The sequence below is a fragment of the Plodia interpunctella genome, chromosome 20 (assembly GCF_027563975.2).
Source record: "Plodia interpunctella isolate USDA-ARS_2022_Savannah chromosome 20, ilPloInte3.2, whole genome shotgun sequence".
Taxonomy (NCBI): Eukaryota; Metazoa; Arthropoda; class Insecta; order Lepidoptera; family Pyralidae; genus Plodia; species Plodia interpunctella.
In genome coordinates this window covers 6,228,141-6,243,318 of record NC_071313.1, presented here as the reverse complement: position 1 = coordinate 6,243,318, position 15,178 = coordinate 6,228,141, and positions in this window count along the sequence as shown.

Below are 15,178 nucleotides of genomic sequence, written 5' to 3'. Positions count from 1 at the left end.
CTACTCTTATTTAATACTTTTGTAATAAAAGTCTAAAGTTTATTAATTTTAGATTTTTTCTTATTTTTTATACCGCCGATCTGATGGTAAGTGGTCACCATAGCCTATCAACAACTGCACCACCAGGGGTGTCACACGCGCGTTGCCGATTTGTGTCTTAGGATCTTTTGCCATTACCATATAAATACTCTCACCCTTAAACCCTAACACAATAATTATTTTAAATCGTGTTAATTCTATCCATAAATTCTTCGTTTTATTCCAGTTTTATTCAGAGACAATTTCTTTTTTAATTAAAAATAAATATGTCTGAATGAATGTGAAAATAGACAGGTGCGTTAGATGCCGCATACAATACAAAATTTCACGGTCTTAGTTATCGATTGACCTAAATTACAATCATATACCTACTTACATATACACATATTACGAGTACACTTATAAATAACAAATAAATACATTAAATATATACGGACAAATCACATATATCGAGTTAGCCCTACTGAAACTTCGAAACTTGTGTTATGGGATACTAACTCAACGATACTATATTTTATAACATATACATATATAGATAAACATCCAAGATCCGGGCCAATCAGAAAAAGATCATTTTCCATCATGACCCGACCGGGGATCGAACCCGGGACCTCTCGGTTCAGAGGCAAGCACATTACCAATCCGCCACCGAGGTCGTCAATACGTCATCGATACCAGATATACTTCGGCTTTATCTTCCTGTAACTGGTGTTTACTGAAAACTTATTCATAGTTTACGATGTTAATGAACAGAGTACGTTGCTGACTACACAAACACATGACAGTCCACGTGGTTTTGTTTGTTATTGTGTGTTTTTATGTAGGTATTTCTATGTCACTTCTATGTCTAACGAGTGAACCCACTTAGTGACCTCCGAGGTGATTTTCCATCTATTATAACAACGTTTTTACTTTTATTTGTGTAGGATTTATTACGAAAAATAAATACTTTATTCTTTTTATTGAATGTAAATGAACTTTAGAGTGTTGGTACCACTAAAGTTGAAAAAGATGCTTAATTTTTTCGCCATCTTCTACACACTGCACATCAATCATCATCGCTGCATAAATGCATTGTAAATTCACCCTATTACTAAAACCTCAGCTAAGATAGCCATAAATATCCATATAGGGTAGTTAAAATTCAAATTCAATTCCTTTACGGGGTAGACAGAGTTAACTTGAAGGCCATGTTTACAAAAACATTATTGACAGAAAATAAATATCCGAAAAGACGTTTTAACGTCATTCAATTTATGAATCTTCCCCTTTTGTGGGTACATAACAAATCATGTCTGTTTTCCTTGGCGGAGACGAGTCATATTGCTGGATCATTCTAGTGATGGAGTGACGACCACTCTGTTACGTATGTAGGGCGATCGATGCTAATTCGTCAGGGATAAACACACTGACAAAATATTTACTAGAATAGGTATTGCAGCTTAGTTTATACGTGAACTCCGATCTATCGGCAAACAGTTTGCCAAGGTTTGGCAGTTTCAGCGTACAGTACATAGCGGTAAAAAAAGGTCAATACAAACTATGCGACGACGACCTCAGTGGCGCAGTGGTAAAGTTCTTGCCACTGAACCGAGAGGTCCCGGCTTCGATCCCCGGTCGGGTCAAGATGGAAAATGATCTTTTTCTGATTGGCCCGGGTCTTGGATGTTTATCTATATATGTATTTGTTATAAAATATAGTATCGTTGAGTTAGTATCCCATAACACAAGTCTCGAACTTACTTTGGAGCTAGCTCAATCTGTGTGATTTGTCCTAATATATTTATTTATTTATTTATGCAATGTACTCTCCCACTTTCCACTGCTTTCGTCGTCGGCATCCGTTTGAGTTCACCAAAAGTGTGGACGAACCATACTAATTCTTGCAAGACAAGATATAAGGACACATCTAAAGCGTTCTTGCCTTTCTCTCTCACACACTGTCACTTCCTCAGATATAGAGCGATATAAATAATTTCAACTGTGTCATTTTATTTTAATTAAGTAAGTACCTATGTTGTATGTTGAACACCAAATCCTACAAATATTATAAATGCAAAAGTTGTGACGATGTATGTGTGTAATGTTTGTTATTCTTTCACGCAAAATCTACTGAACGGATTGTTATGAAATTTGGTACACGGGTAGAATATAATCTGGAATAACATAGGGTACTATTTATCCCGACATTCTTTGACGACCTCGGTGGCGCAGTGGTAAAGTTCTTGCCACTGAACCGAGAGGTTCCGGGTACGATCCCCGGTCGGGTCATGATGGAAAATGATCTTTTTCTGATTGGCCCGGGTCTTGGATATTTATCTATATATGTATTTGTTATAAAATATAGTATCCCATAACACAAGTCTCGAACTTACTTTGAGGCTAGCTCAATCTGTGTGATTTGTTCTAATATATTTATTTATTTATATTTATTCTCAGGGGAGCGAAGTCTTAGGACGCAGCTAGTATAAAAATATTTTTGAAATCACTTCCGTGCTGGGCGAACTGGCATGGTCTCAATAGCTCAGAGGTTATGAGCACTGTCCTGTATAGATAGGGGCGTATGTTAAATTCCCGCTTGATTTTGGAATATTTTCATATCATCACGATTGAGTTTCTATCTAGTTATGTTATCTATGGAGACGCAGATGATTCTCGAAGCAACAGGACTCTCCAATAGCATCCAACCATATAGATGGCGACTGCGCATATTGAACTGTGTCATGAACAAACAAAGTAGATATCTATGTTTTTGTTGGCAACGATCTCACGGTAATATAATTACTTAATAGTAGGTATGTACATTACTTATTTTATCAAATATTCAATATATTTGCTGCTAGCCAATTTTATATAACTATTTAGAAAATACCTATGTTTTTACTATTCTCACACGATTCTCTCTAAATGTAAGCGACGACATTTTATCGATGGCTCCAGGCTCCATTTAATAAGATAAAATCTAATCGAAATTGCCAAATAATTTCTTAACTTGATTTTAAAATATTCTATGTGTTTCAGGTTTATTTATTAGTCCGTAAAATTATCACTTTTGTTTGGACAAAATATTTATAAGTTTACAGTAAATTTACCTCTATATTTTCTTACTTCATTATAGCTTACTTAAATAAATTCTGAACATCGTGTTTTCCCAATTTGGGACAAAATAACCTTAATTTTGGTGAATATATCTACTTGTCTCCACTAAATGGTGCCAAGGTCAATGAACCAGAAGGTGACTTTGCTTACTAATTAGACAGACCTGCGTGGAATTTTCAACGCGCTTCAAAAGGATGCGTTTTGCATTAATGCGCAAATTTGCATGAGGTCGTGGTTTCATTAGTGTATTTTTTCTTTTCACTCAGGTGAGTGAGTGCATATGAGGCTAAACACAGTCGGACATTTTTTAATTCAACTGAAGACATTAAAATGGCTGATGAACCTAGGTACTACAATCTAACTGAACATTTTTTACACTATCACCAACGGGATAGAGGAATTAATAAATATCCAAATAGGTATGGAGAAATTGAGATTTATACAATATTCAAAGGTTAATTAACAAGATCATCCTACTATGTCGACGGGCTAAAATGTTGACACGTTTATTGACCGACCGATCGAAGCGAACGAGGTCTACAATTCTACTTGGGCCAAAAATATTGCTTTTGTATGTATGTTTCTTTGTTCGTTCGTTCGTTCGATAACTTTTGAATCGTTGGTCTGATGAAATTTTAAAGATATGTAAGAACCCACAACCTGACCCTGACCCAGATTTTTTTTAAGTTCATGCGGACAATCACAATTTTGTAAAAAAAAATATTGTGTTCGCGAGATGCAAGTTCGCGGCGAACAACTAGTTTATTTATAAGTAAAACATAATTATTACAATCCAGCCAGGATTTACATATACATTCCTTCGAAAAATCCTGATTACAAAAAGAATTCACCGTGTCGCATCTGTTTATATGAACGCGATAAACTCAAAATCTATACGTGACGGATTTTTTACGATTTTCACCAACAGAAAGTGTGATTCCTAAAGACGGTTTAGATGTATAATTTATTATGTTTTACCCAAGTGAAGCCTGGACGGGCCTCTAGTAACGATAAAATATACTAGAGGGGACACTAATGTGAAAAGTAACACATAACCAGATTGTTTTATGCAATAATTATGAGAGTCGGTAATCAAATATTTTAATTGCCATTTCCGTAATGGCTTTCAGCATCTGCGTAGGCAGCGCCTGGCTCATAATTATTTCCATTAGATCCCAGAAGAGCGTGGTGGAAATTTTAGCGCCAATTTGATTCCGGTTAATGTTGTGTTGTGACAGGTGGTGACCTTTGAACTTGACGTAAATGTAAAATGGCGGACTTTAGACCTGTCTGTGTGTTGTGCAGCAGTGCAGGTTGCTTTTTTTTATAAAAGTTATTTTTAAGTTAGTTAGTTTTAGTTATTGTTAGGGTGCGTTGCACCAGTCAATTTAAATGTCAACGGCGGCGTGCAGATTAAAATTAACGTCAAAGTTGACTTTCGCAATCTACCCTTAGTTTTTACTATGTAAAAATAAATCGGATCGGATGTTATTTAAAAGTTATTAGTTAAGTATTATAAGTAGTTCAAGTTCTGCATCGTGTCTCACTTAGAATAAGACTGCTCCATATCCCTTCCGTGGATGTCGTACCAGGCGACAAAGGGATAAAACGTTTTGACAATAATTGCATTTCCACAAATGTAGGCCGGCCGGCCGTCAGACGGTGGTCGTATAACTACAACTGAATCTTTAGGGTATCCACTTCTGCGCCTACATGATGACAAAATGTATGACATCATCATCATACAAATGTCAAATTCTCTGAAAAAAAAAAAACATCAGCCAATTAAACAAGAATATTCATGAGTCATCATAAAACGACTCGTTTTCATACAAACCATTTTTAATGGCTGCAAATCGTTCCATCAATCACATCTAGTTACAACCGGATTCATTGATTCAGGAATTATCTACTTTTCATCAGATCGGAGTAGCCACAGTACGATTTCCATTTGATGACGTTATTGGAGAGGATTCTTTGGTACCTAGTTAAGTATCAACTTCATTAATTTATCAAATTTTAGAAATAACACTACTTATAGAATTAGTATTCCGTTTAAGTTACTAAGCTGCGTCCCGGGGCTTCGATCCCGTGAGAATACCGAGATAAAAATTACCCTATGTGTTATTCCGGGTTATATTCTACCCGTGTACCAAATTTCATAACAATCCGTTCAGTACATTTTGCGTGAAACATACACACCTACATCCTCACAAACTTTCACATTTACAATATAAACACAACAAATAGATCTAATTTCAAGGAAAATCGCCATACCTACGCCGAATTTAAAATCTCGATTGTACTTTGGTTCCAATTTGTTCTATAAGGACATAATACTTACTATTTATGGCGTTCGTATCTGGCTTACATCCAACTGAGCATTTAGCACTTCAATAACGCTTTACATTAGGTCAGCCTCTCACTCAAGACAAGGACTGAAAAATGCAAGCATACATGGATACTTGATGAAAATTATGATGCCTATTTCAGCTAGTACGGCGTTACAGTTTGAGTTATAAAATTTTAATAAAAAATTGCTTCAATCCATTTTCATATTCGAGTGTCTAGGTAGGTTATGGTCCTTACATATGAAATTGGTGTTTGGTATAGGGGGACAAAAAGTCGAATATTTTTTAATATAATATATTTATTTAATCAAAGTAGGAACCATTATTATCTATGCACTTTTGCCATCTTAAAGATAGTTCATTGATCCCTTTACTAAAAAACCATTCGGACGGGAATCAATAAAATCTTTGAAGGCGGTTTGGACTGCCCTATCGGAGTTGAATTTTTTCCCTTGAAAGAAGTTATCCAAATTTCGAAAAAAAAAATGGTAATCTGTTGGAGTAAGGTCCGGGGAGTACGGTGGATGTCTTAGACATTCCAATTGAAACTTCTCGAATTTGGTAGCCGTCTGTTGTGCAGTGTGTGGTCCAGCATTGTCGTGAAGCAGCAGTGGCGTGGAGCGATTGACCAGCCTCGGTTGTTTAGCAGCTAGCTTTTCCATCATAGTTTGTAATTACTGATAATAGACGTCTGCCGTAATCGTCTGGTCAGATTTGAGAAAACTGTAATGAACGACACCGGCACTAGTCCACCAAACGCTTACAAGTAACTTTTTTTGGGTCAATTTTCGCTTGGGGCAGGATTTGGCTGGCTGGCCAGGGACCAGCCATTGCGATTATCGTAGAGAATCCACTTTTCATCACAGGTATTGATTTGATTTAAAAACCCTTCATTATTGTGCCGGTTAAGTAATGTAACGCAGCAGTCATATATATGTAAATAGCTGTATAAATTAGAATTTGGAATTCCTGACTAAAGAGGAGAAATTTGTGATTAAAGTGGCCAGTGTTACAAAATGCCAATTTCTTATGTAAGGACTTAATACATAGTATAAAACAAAGCCGCTCGATCGATCTTCTTTTAACAGGGAAAATTCATCGGTTTGACTAATTTTTATTTAGTTTGAGCTGTCCTGTCTTTCCACCTGTAAACAAATCTTGCAATTTCAGTAGCTTCCGTTTCTATAACAATGCATTATTATGATACGCACGCGGTTTACTGCACAGGCATGATTTTTGGGAATGCAAAAAGATTTCACTGAAGATAATTAAATCTGGGGTCCAATTTTTCTTATAAAAAACGTATTCATATTCGACCATTAAATTTACTTAGACTTCGGCCAGCCTTAGGTCGCTAAGATTAAGCTTATCACACCATCACGATCGACGATAAACGATTCTGTATTAACATTGTGTGTACGTCAGCTGTCTGTATAATGAGAAGTTATCGATGTTTGTATACTATTTCTATTTTATTATCGTGTTGAGCCATTTTGCTGTGAAAGGGTATAACTTAATGGATAATACCCTAATTGTATCAAAAGTTTAAGTTTTCGTCATTTATTTAGCAAATACTAACAGACACTTATTGCGTTTTGGGATCGATGTGGTTTGTGTGGGTGTTTTCAATGTTTTCATTTATGAGATAGGTATTCCCATTTGTTGTCATTCACACGGCACACTCCACGGTCAGTCGGCATAATATATCATCTTAAAATAGATTGGGCCTATATATGCAACATGTTATTCATAAAAAACGTATACTTTTAGTTGAAGTATGTTTGTGTGTAAATTTGACATTGACAGAACGAGACATGAAGTATGTTTTAACTTTTTTATGACAGTTTATAGTAGATGAAACCAACCCTATTTTGTTACCTTTAAGGAAATAAAAAACCGTACCAATACCTACTAAAATATATATGTATAGGTAAGTATACTTACTATAAGAATAGTCGTATCTGAAATGGATGATTGATTTTTCCATTACTGTAGGCAGCCTTAATCACTTTGTCGGTCAATACAGACATTGGCCGCCCTAATTTTGTTTATGAAGATGAGTTGTCCAGACAACGCACTTGGGACTCACGTGAGTCCCAAGTGCGTTGTCTGGACAACTCATTACCTAATTATTATCAAATTATGTCAGACTAGATGTTGCCCGGGCCTTCAAAATATAGCCTATAGCATTCTTGGATAATGTACCTTTTTAATGGCGAAAGAATTTCTGAAATCGGTTCCGTTGTTTCGGAGATTACCCGCCTCACAAACGCTTAAGTACCTCTTTATAATAATAGTACCATAGACAAAGAAAATTAAACATTCTGTTACAATTTTCAACCAATATGTGGCTGCGGTAATAGCTCTGTCATTTGCCTCCAGCGTGCAAGATATAATGATTATACATATCTTATGTAAAAGATTATACTATAATATTTTTATTGACACCGACCCGTTACCTCCACATCATAGATTAACAAAAAAGAAAAATATGGTCCACCTCAACACTGGTGAAAATTAGCGCGTACCGGTACAATCTAGAAATATCATTTGTTATCACGTCGTAAATATCAACTGATTGGACAAATTTTAAAATACTTATTGAAATATTAACTTTTTTAATGTTGAATGTCATTTAATGTTGATTTTAATGTAATGTTGATTAATGTATCTAACTTATTAGCAGATGAAAAAGTTACTAAAATGATTTGCAAAATATCAGATTAAAAAACTAAATTCCTATTGATAAACCTTAACTTCCTGGAGGCCTGTTTGACCTTTTTAAGTAGGCAATTTGAAGGTACAATTATAAGGTGGGATGGCTATTTACATAGGTACCTACCTACTTATTTATCTTAGAATTCATGATATAAAATTTCATTTATGTAGAAAATGTTGAACAAATGGAGGGTTACTGAGTAATTTTACGTTAACCAGAAAATCTAACTACATATATGTACTTACCTATCAGTTACGCGGAGCAAGAGATTTGCATACAAACAACTTTGACCACAGTATGGTATCCCCAGGCGCCCATTATATTACTGTTCCGGACAGAATATAAATCCACATTGTTTATTCTACGACCTGTAAGTATATACTATGTACTAGTAGGTGCCTACGCAGCGTGTAAATCCCACGGGGTAACAGATAAACAAAGCGAAACAGGTACAGTGAGCAGCACATGGACTTACTCAAATACATTGCAATTTCGACATTACTATATTTTTTTCCATATCGTTCGTTCCAGTTACAGTCTTATGTATTAGGCATATACCTATCCATTACCTCTCACTACTGCAGCGTTTAAATGAATGTTATACGTATAGCTTAATTAGGTCGTTATAACTCGCATTTTTTTAAAGCAGGATGACTCACGACTTGCTTTTTACATGAACCAATTTTTGATAAATCATAGGCCCGGCCAGATGTTCCATAATTAAAACATGTTGGATAATCGGGAAGTTTAAAACAAACTACATGGCACGGCGAGCCCTTGATAACATATCTAATGATCAAACTGTAAGGCCACAGTATGTAGGTCAAAGAACAAAACCGATTAAAGTTATTTATGGCTAGGTATCTGTTGGTTCACAGGCTATGGAAGGCCGCTTTCAAGGAATGTGTACCTATATGTACAGTTTGTCATGAAAGAGAAAACCGTTAAACAGAATTTAACGAACTGGATGTTTTTGTCGTTGCAATGCCAAATATGATGGTCAAGATTGGTTGGACGCCCAGTGTTGCCAGTAAACAGGAGACAGCATTATAATTTATTTTCTTCACTTTTTGACAGGCTGTATTTATGTTTTTTTTTTAAATGTAGGTTTATTACTTTTTTCATTAAATTTACCTTTAGTTTAAAATATATGCTCATTGCTCAACTCTCTCGGGTCTACTGGAAGAGATTTCTTTAAAAATAAGCAGCACCTATGTACAATTAGTATTATCCTGTGTCATATTTCGTGTAAATAAACTTGTAAATAAATAAAATTTTGGTTCAATCAAAAGTAAAAATGTTAGCTGAGAATAATGATAGTAGCTATATCTTGACGTATGACCGCATATCGATCAAAATTGTGGGTGGGTTTAGCTATATCAGCGTGTCATAAAACTGACGTTGAACTAACAAAAAATAATAATTAAAACGCTATCAAAGCGTTTCGATCCACGTGCGCGTCGTAAAACGTAAATATATGTATATTTTTTATAAACAACTACATAATATACGCCTATATACGCGTGCCGTGACGTCAGAGATAATGGTCAATCTGTCAGGCTGTAAGGTAAGGCGTTGCACTGGAAGTATTATATAATCTGTGGTGTTGTTTTGTTTATTTGTTCGTTCCTAAACTACTTATTCAAACAAATGTAAAAGGATTCTTTCTCATCTGAGCATGTTTCTAGTATTGTGTAGTCTCGGCTTTGAAATTCGAGGTTATTTTTTTAGATTCAATAGTGGTTTTACAAAGGACCGCCTGCCTGACGTCAACTCACTGGGAATGCTGTTATTGCCTGTCAACTGTCAAGGCTTTTCTTCCCTTAATCGCCTAATACGACTTCCATGTAAAAAGCGTGTAATAAACATCTCAAACTAGATAAAACCGTTTAAAAAACATTTACTTAATTGATATAACATATAGATAAATGATGTCGATATAAATCACAGATTAGGTCCATAAGAGAAATTATCTCCATGAAATGATTAAATATCATATGAAATCGAATTAGTTTAATTGATTGGACATATTTAATTACGTCACACAATAATGTTATTGTTTATACATAGCTATGATTGTAGTAGGTTAGTAGTGGGGGTGTGTTAATTGCGTTTTATTTATGTTATTGAACTTCACAGCTTCACGAAACAAACCACCATTTTCCTTTCGTATTTTTAAAAATCATTTATTTCAACTTATAAAGTAAATCTCTGTTATTACAATAATATACTTGATATACTACTTACGTCGTTTAGAAATATTATTATTAATAAATAATTAAAAACTATTTTATTTTAAGAAAACAGGAATAATACAAAATAAAACAAATACATTTCAAAATACAAGTGACTTTTGCTGAAATTGTAACGTAAGCAAATGTAATAAGACAAGTTATTTCTGTAATCTATGGACCAGCTGTGGTTGCATTTCCTTTACCTTATTTAAATAATGCTATAATCTATATATGTCGTATATAAAATATATATGCATGTAAATACAAGTATTTGACATATGTAAATATGTAAGCTAACTAGGCTCCTTTGGAAAAATTCTCAAGATACCGACCACACTGATAAGTTTGATAAGAAAAAATTTCCTAACAAAATGCAACAGTAAAAATTATCTGCTGATAAAATGGCGTGTTGGCGCCATATATTAAATAAGTACATATATGTTGTTTTTTTATAGTATGCAATATTAAGGTTCTTGTTGTATGAACTATACTCGAACAAAACCTTTGGTGATCAAACATTTTCAAAAAGTTTTTCCTGTAAGCAAATTTGTTTTCATTTTCCTCTTATTTTCATACTAGCTACATATACCGAAAGCTAAATATTTCTCAGAAAACTGGCGGCCATTATAAACAATGAAAATCATTACGTTTCATGATGACGCGCGCTTTCTACGAAGCGCGTGGGTGCGTGCAGCGCGTACGTTTCGTTTCACGCATGTTTCACGTGTTTACGACCGCAAACAAACGAGACGAAACAACACACAATTAACATAGTGGTCGTTGAGTCGACGCCATTGATTAGTTGACATTATATTAATCAGCTTTGTTATGGTTATATACTGGTGCTGGTGATAGAACTACTTAAAAATAATAATGAGAGACTTGGGATGGCTAAAAATAAATAAATGGTTTTTCCTCAGTTGCTGCCTGTGCAGCATCTCAGGGTAAGTATATAAGAGTAGGTACCTAGGTTAGAGATCACTCATCACTCTTAATATTGATATTATTTCCGAGAACGTAATATTTGATATGAAAAGTAGAAAAGGCGCGGGAAAAGTTTACATAATCAGTTATTAAATAACTACTTATTTATTATTTATTCATATCATGCCGCCATTTTATGTTGAAATTGTCCAGTAGCAGTAACTGTGTTTATCGAAAATTAAATTATCTTACTAGTGGCCCGACCCGACTTCTCTCAGGTAAATCAAGTATATATAGTACAGTCCTCAAGAATCACAATCCCGTATCAAAATCCGTTACGTAATTTTAAAAATCTAACCATAGGTCTGTAGTGACAGACAGCGGGAAGCCATTTTGTTTTATAGTAGTGATGATATATTCAGTTAAAAGCATTAAAACTTTTTTTAAATAGTTCAGTTAAACACAAGAGTAATGTCAGGAGCTAAAGAAATAAAACATTAGTTATTGTGATAAATATGATTTAATAAAAAAGATCTTACATTAAGAACCCACATTTTTTATCACAGTTTCAACACTACAGAAAGCTGTCGTACTTACATAATTACCTATTTTTTCTTTACTTTCATTACATATATTAAAATATAAATATTTAGGTACCTACTTCATGAAATAGAGTAAAAAAAACCCGTGAAAACTAGTCACACTTACTTAGATACATAGAATACACAATAAGTAATTTTATATGAACAGCTCTCTATAGCTGTTAACAGAATTTAGAATAATCTAATCTGTTAAAATAACTTGTAACAAAAATATAGAGAGGTAACTCACAAATCATACCTATCGTAAAATGTACAAGGTCACATCTTATTAAAACTTATTTCTACGTCGATTATACAACAATGTTTGATGCTCAAATTATTGGCAGTAACTTTAAATTAAAACTTACGAACTTTAAAACGTTAAACTAGACAGAATATTTTACGTATAAATAATATAATATAAATAATTATTATTAGGTATAGCTTAAGTGCTAAAGTGCAGTAAATCTTTATGTACCAACTTATGAAACAGCTTGGCTCCGCTCGTGTGGAAATTTCAGGATAAAAATTATTCCGTTATTCCGGGTTTTATTCTACTCGAAATTTCATAACAATCCGTCCAGTAGATTTTTCATGAAAGTGTCACAAACATACACACATATCTACATGCATTTATAATATTAGTAGGATAAATGTTGAATAACCAATTTTTTCTCGATATGATATTGAAAAGTCCTTCGATTAATTGATGTGCAGACAGTCTGAATGTGTACCTGTTTGTTTCTAAATGTCAGATGATCATGTGACCTTTACTCGTAAACTCATTACATTCAGTATGTAAGATACAGGTACCTACTTAATTTTTGAAATTTCATCTAACATTTTAATTGCCATCACTAATTTAGAACTTCTATAAGGTTCTCTAAGCTTTGTTTCAGTTATGAAACTGAAAGTGATATGACATGAAAGGAAAGTACCTAATTGGCACTTATATATATTAAATGCTACAATAATACTTGCAATAATACAATAACATTTATATACACTCAAAAGATAACATTATTATGACTGACTAGATCAATCACAAGTCTTATAATTTCTGCAAGAAATAACACTATAAAATGTGTACTTTGTTTTTAACACATAAATAAATTTAAGTTACATTAAGAATATTTACGTTCAATCCTTCAGGAACTAAATCACAAGAACATAGTATACAAAAACGAGTACAAAGTACTCGTTTTAAGAAAACACTTTCTATCTTCATCGACGACGTCAGAAACACTGACACGCAGTTGTTCCGCAGATGGAACAGGACAAAAGTATCACTTCACAGGTATCAAGGTACAAATAGTTCAACATTCCTCAGGCAACGCTGGTAGACTTAGGTATTGTCGTCTACTTCTGCGTCTCTTCTGCGTCCTGCATTTATTTAACTCAATATTGCTGCATTCCTTGTCTTCTGGTAGCGGAGGCAGACCACGCTTCGGACGTCTGGGTATTACGCATTCTGTTGCGTAATTATTAAGTTCTTTACCCCTCAACATATCGACATCAGCGTAAGACAAATAGGGGCCAAGTTTCACCAACATTTTCGGTTAGACGCGTGCGTTCCGTCCAACGTGAGCGAAGTAACTGTGCATCGATAAATTATTTTTAGATTAGTGCCTTGCATACGAAAACAAAGTTGTTAGTAGTAGTAGATTCGTAGTTCCGTTTAGTAAACATGTTGCTGTGCCAAATTAATGTACCCGTACTTATTTCCAGGGTGCTGTAACGTGTACGTAAATATTGGTTAATGTTGTATTTACGATTACGTTGAGGTTATTCGATTTGGAGGTCGAATCGGATTGATGTTATGCAAATCTAAATTACACGATAAGTCGGAGATGATCACGGAATGATAGGAGACATTTAAACATTTGCACACCACACATCAAATTATTAAGTAAATAGGTAATTAATTACCTACTTATATTTAATAACGATTTTGAAATTTTGTAAACAGGTAAAGGCGTGTGTGTATTTTGTAACTATAAGTACTTTATCTACCCAAATATACCATTTGTTTTATAAAATCGACATTGCAGCGTTCATGCCAGACATCATTCTAGGTGAAGTGGAAATATAGTTGTAGATTATTATTCGGTTTGCTCTCTCGCGAATACAAACATACACATAAATAACGTTTTTGGGTGCTCATACTTAATTTATATTATAAATGCGAAAGTTTTTGAGGATGTATGTGTGTGTGTATTATTGTTACTCTTTCACGCAAAATCTACAGGACCGATTGTTATAAAATTTGGTACATGGATAGAATATTACCTGGATTTACACATAGAGTACTTTTTATAAGCGAAGTCAAGAGCGAGAGCGAAGCCACGGGACGGTAGCTAAGTAGTAAATAAATAAAAATGCTCCATGCATTCGTTTTGAATTGAACAGGCTAAATCTGTTAGGAAATTCATATTAAATCATAAAGTATTTTATGCGTTTGTTTTGTTACACAATACACATTACCCCATTTGAGTAACTAAACGATACGATATACCTAGGTACTAATAAATAGAATAAGTTCATCAAATCATTCTTTTTCTTGTGCTTAATTTACGTATTCAAATTTCGCCTGGAGCCTTCACCATTGGTGTATCAAATCTAAGACGGTAACTAAATCCTTGCGCCTTGGGCACGGTTAAGTAACCACCTTCGATTTGAAAATTGTGCTTTCTGAGTACCTTCATTATTACAGAAGTAGGTACATATAGGTATGACAATATTAATATAGGTACTAAGGCGGTGACGCGGACGCAATCTTTTACAGACAACCTCACAAGTAGGAGTTATATGAAAGATGTAGTGTGTACTATGCACAGTAGGTATGTTATGGCGGTTATCCTGTATGATGACTGTTACGTGCCAAAATAAATGAAAAAAAAAAAAAAACAGTCAACATCACATCAACCTACCCAAAATCGCATTGCATCGCTGCTATTACCGCACGATAGAGATTCATGCAGGGTAACTTGATGTAATGTTGACTGTACATAAAATAGAATATTACAGAAAACATCAAATCGTATGGTATCACGGTTCCAACTATACTTGTCCGGATTTCGCTATCATAGTCGATCAGGTCAATGGTTTGGGTAAGTACAATTCGTACAATGGCAGGAAGCGCAATGAATCACCACTCACGAATGAATGAGTGCCCATACGACAGTGCGTGATAGTTAATTAATTTATTGGTGTTTAATAGCGTTACTCATT